The sequence below is a fragment of the Cavia porcellus genome, unplaced genomic scaffold, assembly GCF_034190915.1.
Source record: "Cavia porcellus strain 051 isolate PalLab524CR breed Dunkin Hartley unplaced genomic scaffold, mCavPor4.1 scaffold_25, whole genome shotgun sequence".
NCBI lineage: Eukaryota > Metazoa > Chordata > Mammalia > Rodentia > Caviidae > Cavia > Cavia porcellus.
Genome location: NW_026947508.1, coordinates 41473424 through 41491353, shown reverse-complemented (window position 1 = coordinate 41491353; position 17930 = coordinate 41473424). Strand labels below are relative to the sequence as shown.

Below are 17930 nucleotides of genomic sequence, written 5' to 3'. Positions count from 1 at the left end.
AACAGTATACAGTAATACCTCAGTTTATGAATGCTTCTGTTTGCAAACAATTCAGTTCTCAAACAAGAGCATTTGGCAAAATTTAGCTTCCATTCACAAACTCTGTACCGGTGACAAACATGGCCCCAGCCTCTTCCTCAAAATTGCAAAATAAATTGTCTGTAAACTTTAGCACAGGTAGCACTGTACTAGGTGGGTGTAGGGGTGCATACTCATAATCCCAGCACTTGAGAGTTGAGGCAGGAGTTGAGCCTAAGCTACATAGTAAGTTCGAGAACAGCCTGGACTGCATATATAGTAAGATCCTGTCCCAAAAAACTAGAAAAATTAATTAATCAAATTTTAAAAACCCAGTGTGACATGTTTCCCTGGCAGCAACCTCACATACCTCATGTTTACTGAGTGTTTTGACCATACCAGAAGGCCATGTGGAGTGACTGACTTTGTATTAGCATACTTTATGGTATTTGAACAACAAGATCTCCTACGAATGCTTTTCTCAGACCTTACTTTCATTACTAAGTGATGCACAATGTAGCAAGGATACTTCTGAGAAACGATATTAGGTGATTTTGTTGGTATGTGAACATCATACAGTGTATATATACAAACTAAGATGGATACAATGTCACTAGGCATCTAATCAATGGGATTAAGTTATTCATATAGCCTATGGTTTCTGAAGCATTATAATACAGGGCAGGAGTGTGTGTGTGTGTGTACACACATTTAATGGTTGCTATGGTTTGTATCTAAGTGATCCCCCAAAGCCTCATGCACTCACATGTGGGACTTTGGGAGGTAACTGGATCATGAGGGTGTGACACATATCAGTGGATCAGTCTTCTGATGAGTTTATAGCTGAAGTTGGGCGAGGTGGGCACGGGGAGTGGGGAGTGGTTTATCTCCCTTCCTCCTTTGATCACTCTCTGTCGGGCCATAAGCAACCTTCCTCTGCCTTGCCACCTTGCTTCAGAGCCAGCCAACTATGCACTGAAACTTCTACAACTTGTGAGCCAAAATAAACCTCTCCTTTAATTTGTGGGTGTTCAGCACTGTGTCCCAGTGACAAGAAAGTAACACAATGGTTTGATACGCAAACCAATCAAGGAGGTATATGAGACAATAGATATAAATGTCTATGCAAGGTATTATTATGAGAGCAACAATTATTATTACTAGGATATTAGCTCAGGGAAGAATACATTAGCTCAGGAGATAATGTTACAGTTAAGCTAAATCACATAGGATGCTTCAGTATTGGACTGCTGCTTTTTATTGGATGGGATGAGAAAACAATACAGTCTAAGATACAATTTTGAATAATGAGAAGTTTTCTCCTCCACATGAACATATGTTCACTTTTGCTTAATCAAAAGAACCTGAACGCGAGCTTTTGGTTCAGTGATGACTGGATGTTTCTTCATGTCAATATACTTGAGATGTGCCTCCCTCAAACTTTGTTACTATTTTGACACATTACCCCTGTCTGACATGGGAAACACAAAAAAAAGAACTGTATAATCCATTTTAAAATGTTTTAGTCTCTAATATTAGGATGCTCAAAAGTATACTGAATGAGGGGAGGGGAAGGTGACATAAAAAGAATTAAAATGTGTTGTATACATTTACCAACTCCCCATGATGAATGTAATCATTATGTACTGTCAATATCTACTAATAAAAACTTTAAAACTAAAAGTGTAACTATGTACAAAAAAGTATAACCAATGTTTAGTCACAACAATTATCCCAAGTTCTTAAGACTCCCCCAGTGGGCTTTTATGTTACCTACAAATACAATAAATATTTGATATCTTAAATGTTATCTTTAACTTCAATGTTAAGAGTTCAGGCAGCACACACTGCTATTCATTCATTCATTTGTAATGGGTGTTAAACCCCGAGTCTCCACACTGAGCTACATCCCCAGCTCTTCGTTTTCATTTGAGACAGCACCTCAATACTGTTGCTTAAGCTGGCCTTGAACTTGGGATCCTTTTTATAGTAGTACTTCAGCAGCTGGGTATGGTGGCAAATACCATGATTCCCAGCGCCCTGGCAGGCTGAGGCAGACAGATCTTAAATTTGAACCTAGCCTAGGCAACTTGGTGACTTAGCAAGGCTCAAAATAAAACAATTAAAAACAAAAATCTGGAGATGTAGTGTGAAGAGATAGGGTTGGTTAGGGGTGTGGGGATATAGAGTAAGGTGGGGTAAGAGAGAGGTGGGGGAAAGTGGGAGTGGAGAGGAGGGTAGGGAAGGGCTGTTTTAACTAACTCATCTGATTACTCAAGCTATAGTATATTTTCTTATTTTGAATTACAGAAGCTAGACGTTTTTCACTCCTTTTCTATTTCCCAAAATTGTTGGTTAAGCTTATTGTTACTAAATAGTAAGCTAGCTGTAAGATAATCAACAAAAGAAACTCTAAATATTTGCTGATTGAAGTTGGGTATAAATTTGAACAACCAAAACCATATATTATTAATCTCTGTCTCTTAGTCATACAGACCCTTACACTAGAATAAATGATCAAAAATGTATAAAACTAATTGAAACAAGCACATATATCTGTTACCCTAGCATTCTAGGAAGTCAAAGCAAGAGGATGGAAAATTCAAACCCAGCCTGGGCAATTTAGTGACTCAATGAGACCATGTCTCAAAATAAAAAAAGGGCTGAGGATATAACTCAGTACAAAGACACTGGGTTCAACCCTCAGCGGCAGGTGTTATGTTTTGTGTCTGGATGTCCCCCCAAAAGTTCATGCAGTCATAAAGGGGGAGCTTTTTGGAGGCAGCTGAATCTACAATTTGTGCTTAGTTCGCTGCCTAGTGCTGGATTAGGGTGTATCACACCCCTCACTCCTCAGGTGGGCACCTGCATACCCTGCACAGGAGGAGGACAGGCTGGCTCGCCCCTTTCGCTCTTGTCTTTGCTGTTTTCTGCCACCACGAACTACCGTCTCTTTGCCACGCGCCCCTCTGCCTTGGAGCTAGCTGATTATGGACTGAAACCTCTACAAAACTGTGAGCTAAATAACCGTTTCTTTCCTTAACTTCAGTTGTTGGGCATTTTTGTCTCAACAATAAGTGAAAAGTAACTAAGACCGCAGGAGAAGGGAGGGGGTTAAAAATTTCTATCATTTACAGAAAATAGAAACAAATACAAAATTATTGCCATGCGTGATGGTAGGTAACTACAACCCTAACAAGCTGGGAGGCTGAGGTAGGAGACGACAAGGTCAGGCTCAGCCTGGGTAACTCAGTAAGGCTCTATCTCAAAATTAGAAACATCTTTAAAAAAGACTTGGGGGTATGTGGCCTACCTGGTCTGAAGGCCCTAAGTTCAGTACCCAGTTAAAAAAAATACTATTTTAACTGTTATTTTAAAATTATTTTCAGATCACTTATAAATGTACTTTGATCAAGCATAGGCAAACTTATGAAGATTGGTTTATAAAAAATGAGTGTGACCTACTTTTCTCACTTATTGTATACAATTCGCAAAAAGTTACTTTGCAACTACTGTCCACAAAATTTTACAGCAGCTTCATTTCCCACTATTTTGGCTTCAACTTGGAAGTCTCTGCTTGTTAAATGCTCTACTCTGGTCTAGCAATCATAGCACATGGTAATATTGAGTAAATGCAGAGACAAACAGTAATAAACAATGGCAAATGCTCAGGGAAAACACTAACAGTACAGATTACTCTAAAATGCTCTGCTGTATGAACAACGTATACATTTACAAGCCTAGATGGTAATTTAGAAATTAGTGCACTCGTTGTTTGTTTCCTGACATTGGAGACTTCCAATCTGCAAGCTTTATACTGCATTAAAATGGGGTTTGGCATTTTATTGCTTTTTTCTTAAAAGCAAAATTAGTTGTAAATTGTAGATATACATAAATGATCATTTAAAAAATAAACGTAGCCAGGTGTGGTGGTACACGCCTGTAATCCCAACACTAGGGAGGCTGAAGCAGGAGGACTGTTGCAAGTTTGAGACTAGCCTACACCACAAAATGAGCTCCATGTCAGTCTGAACTGCATAATGATACCCGGTCTCAAAAAGACAAAACAAAACAAAACACCCAAAAAAACACCTCACTACTGTGAAAGTATGAAGTTGAACAGACAAATACTACGCCAAAAGGAAGAGTGTGGGTTTAGGAGGTGCAGGATGTAACTCTTTAAGTTGACATTATGTGCACCATGGGTTGAGGATTCTGTAGATCAGATGTCATCATGGTAGAGATGAGCAGAAAGAAGCTACTCAGTGTCTGTTTAGTATCCTCGGGGTCCTGGGAGCTGCAAAATTGATGAAGGAGCAGCAGACCACTGTGACCCTGCAGCTCAAGCATGAGGAAACACCTGCTGCAGCTTTTATCTCATTCAGGGCCACAGCCCTCACCCAGCAGATGCTTGGGCCTCAGTATCTGTTCAGGCCTCCAAGAGTCCAACATATAGTTTGTAAACACAGTTAAAGACAATTGGTATCTTTCAAATGTACATGTATGAAGTATTGGTATTTGTTTCAAAGACATTCCCAATTTAAAAAAAAGTTTCCAAATATGTTTGTAAAGATTTTCCAGAAATAATACCAACCAGTCCTGCGGAATTTACCTTTTCACTGACTGTGAGGTACTGACTGTTCAGGTACTTCTTGGCCAATCTTTTAGCAAATGCCAGGATGTTTTCTTCCAGTCCCATTCACAGAGAACTCAAAAGGAGACTTTTCTTACAGTACTCACCATTAAAATACAGTTATAGAGAAAAAAGACTCTAACAGTGAGGGAAAAGCTGAGTATAATATCTGACTGAAATTGAGAAATTTCCAACCTTATTTTGAGTCTGCCCTTATTGTTTCTAAATGTATATATTCTACTTAACTGTAAATCCATAGATTAACTAACTATAAAGTATAGAAGTTACAAATGAAGCTAAATTATTTCATAAGCAAAAAGTGTCAGCAGACATTGATATGAAATGCACTTCTTTTTCTAAATAAAGTGGTATTTTTAAAGCTTATCTTGGAAAGAAGAAAAAAAAGAATATAATCTATTCAACTCCAGACAATTATAGCACTATTTCATTTTTCTCAATGTTTTGCTCTTCATTTAAGAAAGTCTTAATTCAGACTATAGCTTGAACTTACTTTTAAATCCATATGTGTAGCCAGAGTGGTGGCACATACCTGTATTCCCAGTATTTGGGAGGTTGAGGCAGAAGGATCACTGTCAGATCCAGGCCAGCCTGGACTACAGAGTAAGCTCAAGCCAGCCTGAACTGCATAGTAAGATTTCAAAAACACCAAAAAGCAAAACAAAACAGGAAAAGAAATCCAAATGTATTTATTGAGCATTTACAAAGTGCTGGGCAGTGTGCTGATTAGAAGAAGTAAACAGGTTACAGTCACAAAGGATGATTTGCTTTCATAAAGTGACCAAGCCCTACCATTAATTAACAAAGGCATTTATTTATTTGTTTGTTTTTTGAGACAGGGTATTTCTATGCTGTTCAGGTTGGCCTGGAACTTACTATTTAGCCCAGGCTGGCAATGCTCTTGCCTCAGCTTCCCAAATACTGGGATTTTAGGCATGCACCACCATGACCCACTAACCAGGTATTCTTTATACTTCTATAAATTCACCAATCTACCAACTCTGAAGTTAGCTTCTTCAGAAGCAATGGCAAGAAGGCAAATAAGAAAACTTAGAAAAAGGGTGAGTTAGAAGCCACTAGACTGTGCAGACTTAGACATCCCCTAACATTTTATACCAAGCTCCTCAGATAATTGAGGATTACGTTGTATTATTTACATACCAATAGGCCTCTACTACGCCAACTGGGAATTGGATTTTCATTCTGTGGTCAATTCCAGAACCTGTATTTCTTTTATAGTCATCTCCACTAATCCAAATCAATCTGTGTTCCCTACCTTATGAGATGGAAAGTGGTCAGAGATGACCAAGCCCAGAAACCCCAAGCAGTTCAAAGAAGTCAGAGGTAATAATTTGACATTAACAGAGAGATACAGAGTCTTCTTATTCTCAGTAAACGCCATTTGGTCTTGTTAATTTATGTGATCAATTCTCATGGGCATTACAGAGCCTGTGGGTCACATACTCCTACCTAGGAAGAAGCAGTATCTTAAGAAATCTCACACAGATCATCAAAACCCAAACATCGTTGGCAGGGAGCACAAGAGCTTAAAATGTGATGAATTCAAGTCCTGTGAGAACACTTGGAGAAGTGCAGACAGCATTGGTAGCATAGGTCCTTATATATAATAAAAAACCACTCGTGGCTGGGCATGATGACACACACCTATAATCCCTGCACTTGGGAGGCTGAGGTAGAAGGATCACTGTGAGTTCAAGGCCAGTGTGGTCGGTCTACAGAAGTGAGTTCAAGGCCAGCATGAACTACACAAGACCCTCTCTCTCTCTCTCTCTCTCTCTCTCTCTCTCTCTCTCACACACACACACATACACACACTCTCAAGACCCTAATAAAATGGGTATTTGATACTCCTCAGACTTTTTAATGACACTGAAAGGGAAGCAATTCTCTCAAATTCAGTACTGTAGGCAAGTATTATCCTGATATCAAAACCAAAGAAAGACTCAACCAAAAAAGAGAGTTACAGGCCAATCTCTCTAATGAACATAGGTGCAAAAATCCTCATTAAAATAACAGCAAACAGAATGCAACAAATCATCAAGATTATACACAGTGACCAAGTGGGATTCATTCCAGGAATGCAAGGATCTTTGCAGGGGGCACAAGAGCTTAAAATGCAAGGAATACAAATCAATAAATGTAATGCACCATATCAACAGAACCAAAAATCACATGATTATCTCAAGAGATGCAGAAAAAGCTTTTGATAAAGTCCAACACTGATTCATGATAAAAACCCTACAGAAAATCAAATAGATGGTCTTTACCTCAATCTGATAAAAGCCATTTATGACAAGCTAAACAGCCAACATCATACTACACATTCTTTTTTTTTTTTTTTTTTTTTTTTTTTGGTGCCGGGGATCGAACTCACGATTTCACAGGCGCTTGCTTATACTGCAGAGCTAACTCCTCAGCCCCCAACATCATACTAAAGCGACAGAAAATGAAATCTTTTAACCTAAAATCAGGAACAAGACACAGATGTCCATTACCACCACTTCTAGAATATAGTTCTGGAAAGATTAGCCAGAGCAATTAGACAAGAGAGAGAAATCAAAGGAATAAGGATAGGAAAGAAAGAAGTGCAATTATCATTATTCCCAGATGACATGATACTCTACAGAGAAGACCCCAGTGCTGGGATGTGGTTCAGTAGTAGAGCTCTTGCCTTGCATGCACAAGGCCCAGGGTTATACAATCCCCAGCACCATAATAGAAGACTCCAAAAAGTCCACCAAAAGACTTGTAGATTTAATAACCAAATCCAGTAGCACAGCTGGATACAAAGTCAACAATCAAAAATCAATAGCATTCCTGTACACAATCACCTTACTGAGAGAAAAGTTAGGGAAACCACACCCTACACAATAGCATCCAAAAAAATGAAATACTTAGGAATCAATCTAACAAAAGAAGTAAAAGGGACTTCCGGGAGAACATGGTGGATAGATAACAGCAGCTAAGGAGGCTCTCTCAGTTAGCCAGGTTAGAATCCAGGAATGGTACCGTGTGAGGAGTCCTAAGCAAGGGGAGATATACCCTGCCGACCCAGGAACAAACTAAGCTGTGAGAAACCAACTGGAAATGCAATCCCGGTGCTATAACCGGAACAGATAAAATCTCAGCACTGAAGCTGGAACCCGTGCCTCTGGAAGCCGTGATGTGAATTTCCTGGGGCCACTGCTGCGTCTGAATTGGCACAGCAGGGAGAGAGATGCGAAATCTCTGAGAGCGGGAATTGGCAAACGGAGTTGAGAGCGGGACTGGCGGGGAGCCTTGCATCAACCTGTGGTGAGTGAGAGGAACGGGGACCCCTCCATAGATAAGGAGGCTCCAACAGAGGACATTCTGGGACCAGGAGGATTAGGGGAACAGGATGCTGCAGTGACTTTAGTGGCATATTTCCCTCGTAAGTGGGATTGGTGGCGAGCGCTTGGTCTGGGTGACGCCACAGACTAAGACCCAGTAGGCTAGCCCAAAGCAGGTCCCAGTACCAGGCGGTGCACTCTAGCAGTGAAGCCTTCAGTAGGTTGACCTGGAGAGGCGGGCCCAGCAGAGGCTGCCCAGGTCTGTGTCTCCCTAGTACACTGCAGTGGGCGGGACACCTAGCTGGTGTAATTCAAACAAACTGTAACAGACAAAGAAAGAAATTGGGCCTCCTGTATATGCTTGTATGGAAGAAACAAAAAGTATGGGAAGAGGGAGCAACAAGAAAGGGTCCTTGGCCCCCAATCCTGAGAACACTGCTCCAGGAAAGGTAAATGCAAAGGAGGACAGAAAACATGCAATATCAGACACGGCACCAATAGACACAAAGCAGTATCTCCGGGGCCTCACAGACAAGTTCAAAAGTGAAGTATTTAACGACCTAAAGCAAGATATAAGGTAGAATAGTTAGAGAAATGCTAAGTACCACCCAAGAAAAAACAGATGGTGGAATGGAAGAACAGAAAAAAAGGGAAGGATTGTTTGATGGAGAAAATAGAGAAAACATAGAATATGTGAAGCAGGTTCAAAGAGATTACCAGGAAACTAAAAACTCTATCGAAAAGGGGCGTAACAGCTTGAAAGAAACGAAGGATAGATTATCTGAACTGGAGGACAGATTTGTAATGTGGGAGCATGAAATGAAAAACTTCTTAAAAATAACAAGAAAACAAACAGGAATAATACAAAGGCTTGAAGATGATAAGAGGATCTATAACTTAAGAATTAAGAACATAAAAGAAGAAGTAGGGACACAAACAAATGAACTACACAGGCTATTCACAGAAATAATCCAGGAGAATTTCCCTAATTTAGCAAAAGGTAAAGATGCTCAGATGTATGAAGCATACAGGACCCCAGCCACCTACAACCCAAACAGAACTACACCCAGGCATATAATAATCAAAATTCCAGAAATCCAATATAAGAACAGAATATTAAACACTGTCAGAAACAAGAAAACAGATCACTTACAAGTGAACACCCATCAGAATTACAGCAGACTTCTCGGCACAAACCATCAAATCACGAAGAGCATGGGGGGAAATAATTCAAGCTTTGAAAGATAATAACCTCCAGTCAAGATTGATATATCCTGCACAACTGTCCCTAGAAATTGATGGAAAAACAAGGTGCTTCCAGGATAAAGAGGAACTAGGGGAATGTGCAACCACCAACTCAACTCTACAGAGAATACTGCAGGACCTTCTAAAAAAAGAAAAATACCAAGATTCCAGAAACAGTGGCAGAGAGGCCACAATGAATGGAGCAGAAAGCAAAATGAAGAAGACAACCTGACAACTAATGACAGAAAAAGAGCTCAACAGAAATGAGGCAGAGAAGGTTGGATGGTAGGAACAGCTATTTTGGAGAAAACAAGACATCATAATAGCTAGTGCTGATTCAATATCATCTTGTTTTGAAGTCCCATCAAGCTTTTGTTCTTCTGTCTCCATCGGTCTTAACATGTTGTATCTTATTGGATTTTATTATATGTGATAATATAAACAAAAACTTTTATCGACAAGGAGATTATACAGAAACCATTGTTCATTTTCTGTTAGTTGGTTCTAAATACCCTATAATACTGTCATTCTCTTGAATGGTTTTACATTATCTTGATATGTTTGATGCTACAGTATAGGAAGTTATACTCAAAGATTTCAAGGAAAGAGACACTGTGGTAACTACTTTTAAGTCGGGATATCTGGTGATGAAACACTATTTTGCTTAAATGGTTATGTTGTGACCTGTGCTGTTTTGTTATGTCCTCTTTTATCTCAATCTCTTTTTTTTATTATTTACTTTTTTATTTTTATCTTTTTAATTAAGGAAAAAATAAAAAATAGCAGGATATATTATAGTAACCCACTTTGATTTCCTGTTAACTTGATTTGAAACCCTGTATTGCTCTCACCATCTTGTTTTGACTGATTTTACTCTATTCTGTTTTTCTTGATAGTATCAATTTTGAGAGTATAGGCAACCTACTTTGAAGACAATAGGTTTCACTATGATGCCCATTCTTCTAGTCTCAGAAGTATGCTAATGGTCTTTTGATCAAGGTGTGACTATTATCTTCTTTTGAAGTCCTGTAATGTCTCCAATGTTTCGGTTTTATTGGTTTTGTTCTGTACTGTTTTGTTTAATTTTATTATAACTGATGATATAGGCAATTCTTTTTAAGATAGCAAGAGGCATTATGGTAACCATTGTTGATCACCTTGTATTCTGTTTTCACATCATGTACTATGTCCATCCTTTTGATTTGACTGAGACTATTTTGTTATGTCACATTTGGTTTTATTCTCTTCAAAAAAAAAAAAAAAGTAATAAGAACTGTGGGAATAATAAAACCCAAAATGTGTAATTGACATTGTACAAAAGAGAAGAAAAGAAAGTGCTCTAAAGGATATAACTGCATGTATATTTAAATGTATAGGATAGATAACCAAATTACTGAGTTTTGTTGGATCATTGAACAGAACTGTTTGCAATCTTACTGTTTGAATGTCCACTTTATATGCTTTAATTTTGTAACTTGAACAATTAGTTCTAAGATGACAATATGTAATCTATTAACTAGTGATTTCCTACTGTTTATTTTTCTGAAATTCTGTATAACTTGTACCCTTTTTCTGTTTTTTTCTTTTTCTCCTTAAATAAAATTTTTTTAAAAAGTAAAAGATTTATACATTGAAAAATTATATTACGCTGGAAAAAAAAAATCAAAGAGGTTTTCAGAAAATGGGATGATATTCCTTGCTCATGATAGGAAGAACCAACATTGTGAAAAATGGCCATTCTCCAAAAATTGTTACACATATTTAATGCAATCTTGATCAAAAGACCATTAGCATACTTCTGAGACCTAGAGAAAACATTTTCAAATTCATCTGGAAACAGACGAGACCTAGAATAGCAATGGCAATCCTAGACAACAAAGGCAAAGCAGAAGGCATCACAGCTGCTGTAATAAAATCAACATGGTACTGATGAAAAACCAGACCTGAGGATCAATGCAACAGAATAGAAGAAAGATGCAGACACACCTACAAACATAATCAGGTACTTTATCTTTGATAAAAAGACTAAACATGTTAACTGGAAGAAAAATAGGCTCTTTATAAATGGTGCTGGAAAAACTGGCTTTCCACACACTGGAGACTAAAACTAGACGTATGTCTATCACCATGCACAAAATGATCGAAGATCTAAATACTAAAAAACAGAAACGCTAAATCCACTGAAGACTAGGTAGAAATCTTGGAACACATCGGTGTAGGCAGACAGTTCTTGAACAAAAACCAGACTACATAAGAAATACTTCAAAGAATCAACAAGCTTTTGTGCCTCAAAAGAAAAAGAAATCACCAATAGAGTGAAAAGAAACCCTATGATTTGGGGAAAAAAAATTCAGCCAAGTATCCCTCAGACAAAGGACATCTAGAATATGTAAAGAAATAAACACACAAACAAACAAAGCCCGCAAAATTCAAAGACCCAATCCAAAGATGGGCAGTTAAATGAATACACACTTCTCAGATGAAGAAATACAAATGGCAAACAAATATATGAAAAAAATGCTCAACATCACTGGTAATTCAAGAAGTGTAAATTAAAACACTGCAATTCCATCCCATGCCAGAAAGAATGGCTATCATCAAAAAAATCACCCAATAACAAATGCTGGAAGGGCTGTGGAGAAAAACAAATTGTTCTCCACTGTTGGTGGGAATGCAGACTGGTACAACCACTGTGGAAAGCAATGTGGATATGCCTCAAAACACTATGATTAGAGATTCCATTCGACCCCACTATTTCCCTTAGGTATTTTTCCAGTAAAACTGCAAACATCATACCACAGCAATACATCCGTGTTTATAGCAGTACAATTTGTAATAGCTAAATACTGGAAACAATCTTAGCCCATCACCTGAGGAATGGAAAAAAAAAAAAAAAGCTGTGGTATTTTTATACAGTGGAATACTACTCAGCTATAAAGATAAACTTGAAGCTTTTATAGGTAAATGGATACAACAAGAGACCATACTCATAAATGAAATAAATCAGACTCACATGTGTAAACATAATATTATCTTCTTAAGGTAAGAAACTAAAAGAGTAAATAAGATCCAAAAGACACAATAGATACTGTAAAAGGGAAAGAAACTGCTCAAAAGAAAAAACTGGCACAGGGGAAAGGAGAAAACACACACACACACACACCCGCACACAACAGGTAAGATGATTGTACTACTAATTCTATTAGTCCACTGAAAGGCATAGTTAGTGTTTATATTGTTTGATCAATTTTACATCTCTATATCTGGTAATCTGAGCTACTATTTTGAAAATAGCAACATGCAATACAACAACCATTGTTAATTTCTTGTTTTGAAATTCTGTATCATTTTTATTGTTTTTTAAATTCTCTTTAAAATAAACAAAAAGTTTCTTTTTTTTTTTGAGACAGAGTCCCACTATGTAGTCCAGACTGGCCTTCAACTCATGGTGATCCCTGTCTCAGCCTCACAAGTACTGTGACTACAAATGTGCACCAGTTTAAAACAGGTTTTTTTCACTACTAACAAGGCCAATCACTATGTGTTTCATATTTTTAAAAGGCTAATACCACTAGAATGAGATTATAATTTACCCAGGGAATATCAAAAGCAAGAAAGTCAGCCTAAGAGATGCAACTACTTGAGAATGATGCTTGTAAAGTGCCTCAACTAGATATAAACACAGTTAAACCGATGTGATGGTGCATGCTTATAATCCCAACACTGGGAGGCTAAAGCAGGAGGCTCACAGTTCTAGCCAAGCCAAGGACAATTTAGCAACTTGGCAAGACTCTGTCTCAAAAATAAAAGCAACTGGGGGATGTAGCTCAGCAGGAAGGTTCTAGGTTCAATCCCCAGGACCAGAAATGGGGTGGAGCTGGGGTAAACAGCACATTGGCACATGCCTCTAGTTCCAGCTACTCAAATGTAGACACTCAAGACCAGCCAAAGCTACACGTTAAGACACAGAGAGAGACTGAAGACACAGAGATACAGAGACAGAGAGGAAAAGCCCACAGTAGTAACATTTTTATAAGAGAATGTCTCAATGCCCTTTCTATTCCAATGACTAGATAAATATAAATGACTGTGTTTACTGTGAAGTAGTATTATCTATAAGTTCTAATATGGAAAGCTCACCAGATATAATGTTTAAAAAATTAAGATACACACATATGCACACATGAATATGTTTTTTGGTGTTTTTGTTTTGAGACAGAGTCTCACTATGTAGTCCAGGCTGGCTTGGAACTCATGGTGATCCTCCTACTTTAGCCTCCCAAGTGCTAGGATTATAGGTATACACCACCACACCCAGTCTTTTCATGAACACATTTAAAAGAACCAAAAAGGCACACAAAAAAATGTAAAGTGATAACATAAAATAGACTGAGACTCATTAAAACTTTTACTTCATATATTTTCAAACTTGTTCGAATTTTTATAATAAACATGTCCACACCTAAACTTTCTAAGTCTTAATTTTAAAAACTGCACACCTTTAAGAAGTATTACAAAGCACAATTTAAACTTTCTATTAATACCAAATTCTGGTAGCACAGTAATATTCAAAACAGCCTTGCTTTAAGTAAAGACAAGGTTCTCATCTAAGGGGGTTGAGCGTGTAGCCTAGAGGTAGAGTGTATGCTTGGCTCCCACTTTGCAATTCCAACATTAAAAACATCATTTGATTTCAAGAAAAAGGAAAACAGTGCCTGCACAATGAAAACATGTTGAAAATTTAAAACTAAATGTGCAGAAAAAGCAGCTTTAGAGACAGAGTGGTGAACTGTTCAAAACCAAAAATCAATTTGAATGTTTAGATACAATTTCTATGAAAGGTGATCCATTCCTTAAACAAAGAAGAAACAAAAATATAACATGGCAACAAAGAAACACATTGCACAGGCATGAAGTCAAGAGTTACAGAAGGAGACAGAAAACAGTCCAGTGTTACAGCCTAGAAACAGATGGAAATTTAGAAATACTCAGTTAAGAGGATCCAAAAGGTTTAAAAGGAAACATATTGAATGAAGCCATATTTTAGACCCTGGAATTCAAAATTATAAGAAAGCTGTTCTGCAAATGCCATTTTTATGGCACAGGCAATATATCGCCCACACTAGTTTCCTAGTCTCCAGAATAACCTGTTGGAGCACTTTTAAAACTTCATTGTGTCAAGCAATTTTTCTTAATTGGCTTTTTAGAGAAAAAGTAATCGCTGGTTAGGCAAGAAGTGTGACCTTGCTTTGCTAATATTTGCTTCTTAAAGGTGTGCATTTTTAAAATTAAGGCTTAACCCTTCGATGAGCCAGGCCACAGGGATCGGGAAGACTTAGCAAGAGGACACACAATGCCTTCCTGAAAGCCAGCAGGTGCACAGGCTGGGAAATCAAAAGAGCATTTTCCCATTCCTCCCCAACATCCATAGGCAACTGGCCGATTCAAAAGGACTAGGGGTAAGATGATAGTAACTGAGGAACAGCTTGTGTTTGTGTTGTCTGATTGACTTTGCAGGTCTGGGTATCTGTGAGGGATTTTCTTCTGTCTTATTTTTGAAATCCAATGTTTGCTTTTGTTGTTTTTCAGGTTTGTTTGCTTCTTGATTTTTTTTTTTTTTTTTGTGGTACCAGGGATCGAACTCAGGACCTTGCGCTTGCCAGGCAGGCGCTTATGCCACTGAACTAAATCCCTGGCCTTTGATTTTTTTTCTTTTTTCTCTTTAAAACAAAAATTCTAAAGAAGACTTAAAAAGTTTAGATGCGAATCTGTATATTATAAAAACTCAAGCAGTCTGAAAGCATATGAAGTAAAAGATGACACTCATTTTTAGTCTAACAAACTATATCAGCTATAAAAAACTATAAGAAAAATTGCTAGGCTTTGAAAATTTTTAAAAATGTCTTGGTATAAAATTTACCTTCCTGAATACTTTTTTTTGGTCAATCTAAAATTAAAATCAGTAGCCAGGTGTGGTGGTACACGCTTATAATCCCAGTACTTGGGAAGCTGAAGCCACAGGATTACCAGAGTTCAAGGCCAGTCTGTGCTACACAGTGCGTTCAAGGACAGCCTGAATTACACAGGAGACCCTGTCTCAAAACAAACAAACACACAAATAACTGAATTAAAGTAAAATAATAAAGCAAAAATCAGTGTAGGAATGTACATTTTCAATGACACAGCAATCAAATCCTAGCCGAAGGATTTAATGTTGATCACAGACAACTATAGCCATTTTTATACTGCACATCGGGCTCCCAGTTCAAGCTCATGAAAAAACTTTTCATAAACTTTTCTTTTCTGCCATGATTATACAACAGAAAGTACACTGAAAACTGTTTAAATGGGTACCTTCTCCCCTTCCACTAATTTGACTTAATTAACTCAAACCCAGCTATTGGAATCAATGTAATAAGAATCTGTTACTACCTCTTTCTTTTTTTCTATTACTATTCCTTCTCTTTTCCATGCCCAGCTCAGTCCTAAGCATTATACAGACACTTACCAGTTATGTTTCTCTTGTAGTTTTGGACTAATTTATCAATCTTTTAATCTGCACATCTCAGGCAAGAAAAAGTATAATGTATATGGTGAGAGAAAATATGTGCAAATCATGTATTTGGCTTACATCTAAAATACATGACTCTTAAAACTCAATAATGAAAAGATATATAACCCAATTAAAGATGAGCAAATGTAACTTTTAAGATGCGTATCTGAAAAAAACTGCTTTACACCTTCTAAGATGACTACAATTTGAGATAACAGTAACAAAAAAACAAATAGTGAATGCTGGTGAGGTATGGGGAATCCTGTACACTGCTGCTGAGAATGCAAAGAAGGACAGCTGCTGTGGAAAACAGTGTGGTGGTTCCTCAACAAAATTACGTATGAATCAACAATTCTACTTTGATGTATTTGTCCCAAAGCACTGAGATCAGGGACTAAACTGAAGCTATGTGCCAGTGCCCAGCAAAGCACTACTTGCAAAAGCCAATAAGAAGCCAGGCATAATGTGCACAACCGTGATCCCAGCATCCAGGAGGTTCAAGCAAGAGGATGCTCAGGAGTGGTAGGCCAGGTGAGGCTACAGAGTGAGTTCAAGGCCAGTCTGGACTACAGGGAGACCTTGCCTTAAAGCAAAACAAAAACAAAACAGAAGAATTTTATTACAAGAAATGTTATTGCTTAACGGTTAGTTTGTTTGGGGTGCAGAAAAAAATTTCAAAATACATAGTGGTGATGGTTATGCATTCATAATGAAAATGCAATCAATGCTACTGATCTATACACTGAAGATGACTCACAATGGCAAACGTTATACTTTAAAATTTAAGAAACTTTAAATGTAATGTACCATAATGATTGGATTATACATTTTAAATAGGTATACTGCATGATATACAAATTATGTATTGTTCTTCTTCTTTCTTTTTTTTGGTACAGGTATTGAACCCACTACCTCATGCTTGTAAGGTGTGTCACTGAGCTAAATCCCTGGCCCTACGTATTTTTAGAAGTTGTTTTAAAACAACCCACTGGGGCTGGAGTTATAGCTTAGTGGTACAGTATATGCCTAGCACCCTTGGTGCCCTAGGTTCAGTCCCTAATACCAAATAATAAATATTGAATACAACCTTTAAAAATTCAGAAACAACAAAACTTTCAAAAACTTAGGAAATTAACTAATATATTTAACCTGTACAGTATGATATAGTCATATAGATATTATAAAAGTACATTTATTAACATGGTAATATGTTTGGGATATAACTGAAAAGTAGCTTTCCAACGATTATGAATCACATCTATAATCCTAGCACTCAGGAAGCTGAGGCAGGAGGATCATGAGTTCTAGGCCAATATGGGCTATGAAGCAAATATGAGAGCAATCTGAACTACATAACCAGACCCTTTCTCAAAAACAAAAAAACAAAATTATGACAAAAAGAAAGAATAATCAACAATTACAACCCAACTTTATCAGGGTAATGGCCCAAAATGTGGTAAGCTCATGAAAAAACTTTTTATAAAATTTTCTTTTTCTTGTTTATTTTTCTTTTTTTCATAAAATTTTCTTTCTTGCCATGATTACACAACAGAAAGTGCACTGATTAATGATACTTTTCTCTGCATGGCAAGATTACCGATAATTTTTATGCTTTTAAAATTTATCTGTATTTTCTAATTTTTCTGTAATGTATACTACTGTATTTGAAAGAAAAAAGTAATCAAAATTAAAAATACCCACATCTTTAACCATAGGACAGTTAAAGATACATGGCTCTCAGGTCATTAGCCATGTTGCCTCTTGTAAATATAAGTATAAATAAATTTTGAATATAAATAGCATTTCCACTATAAGCTTTTCCTTAAATCCATTTATTCTGCCTAGGATTTTAAAATCTAATGTAAACATCTTCTCTATAAAAAGATCTTTCTTACTCAACAAACTTTAAGATACTATACAGACTTTTAAAATCTTAACTAAGTAGAGTGGGTATCATTTTTTTATGCTGTCGTAAACAACAGGAATATCATACTTCCCTGTAACTTATATCCAAATTATTTCTTTTCTATATGTTTTTCTAAAATGATAGCTGGCTCAGTTCATGGCCAACCTGGACTACACAGCAAGACCCTGTCTCAAAACAAACAATCTAAACAAAAGAGAAAGGCAA

The 17930-nt window shown here is 37.2% G+C and overlaps 1 protein-coding gene and 1 non-coding gene across 2 annotated transcripts in view; one reads left to right on the top strand and one right to left on the bottom strand.

Moving 5' to 3' along the window:
• Cmpk1 (cytidine/uridine monophosphate kinase 1) overlaps positions 1 to 17930 on the bottom strand; it is a 40392-nt gene that overhangs the window by 9629 nt on the left and 12833 nt on the right. The window lies entirely within an intron of this gene.
• Positions 1392 to 1495, top strand: LOC111756915 (small nucleolar RNA U13). The gene has a single exon (XR_002791291.1). It is a non-coding gene; the product is annotated as a small nucleolar RNA U13 (small nucleolar RNA).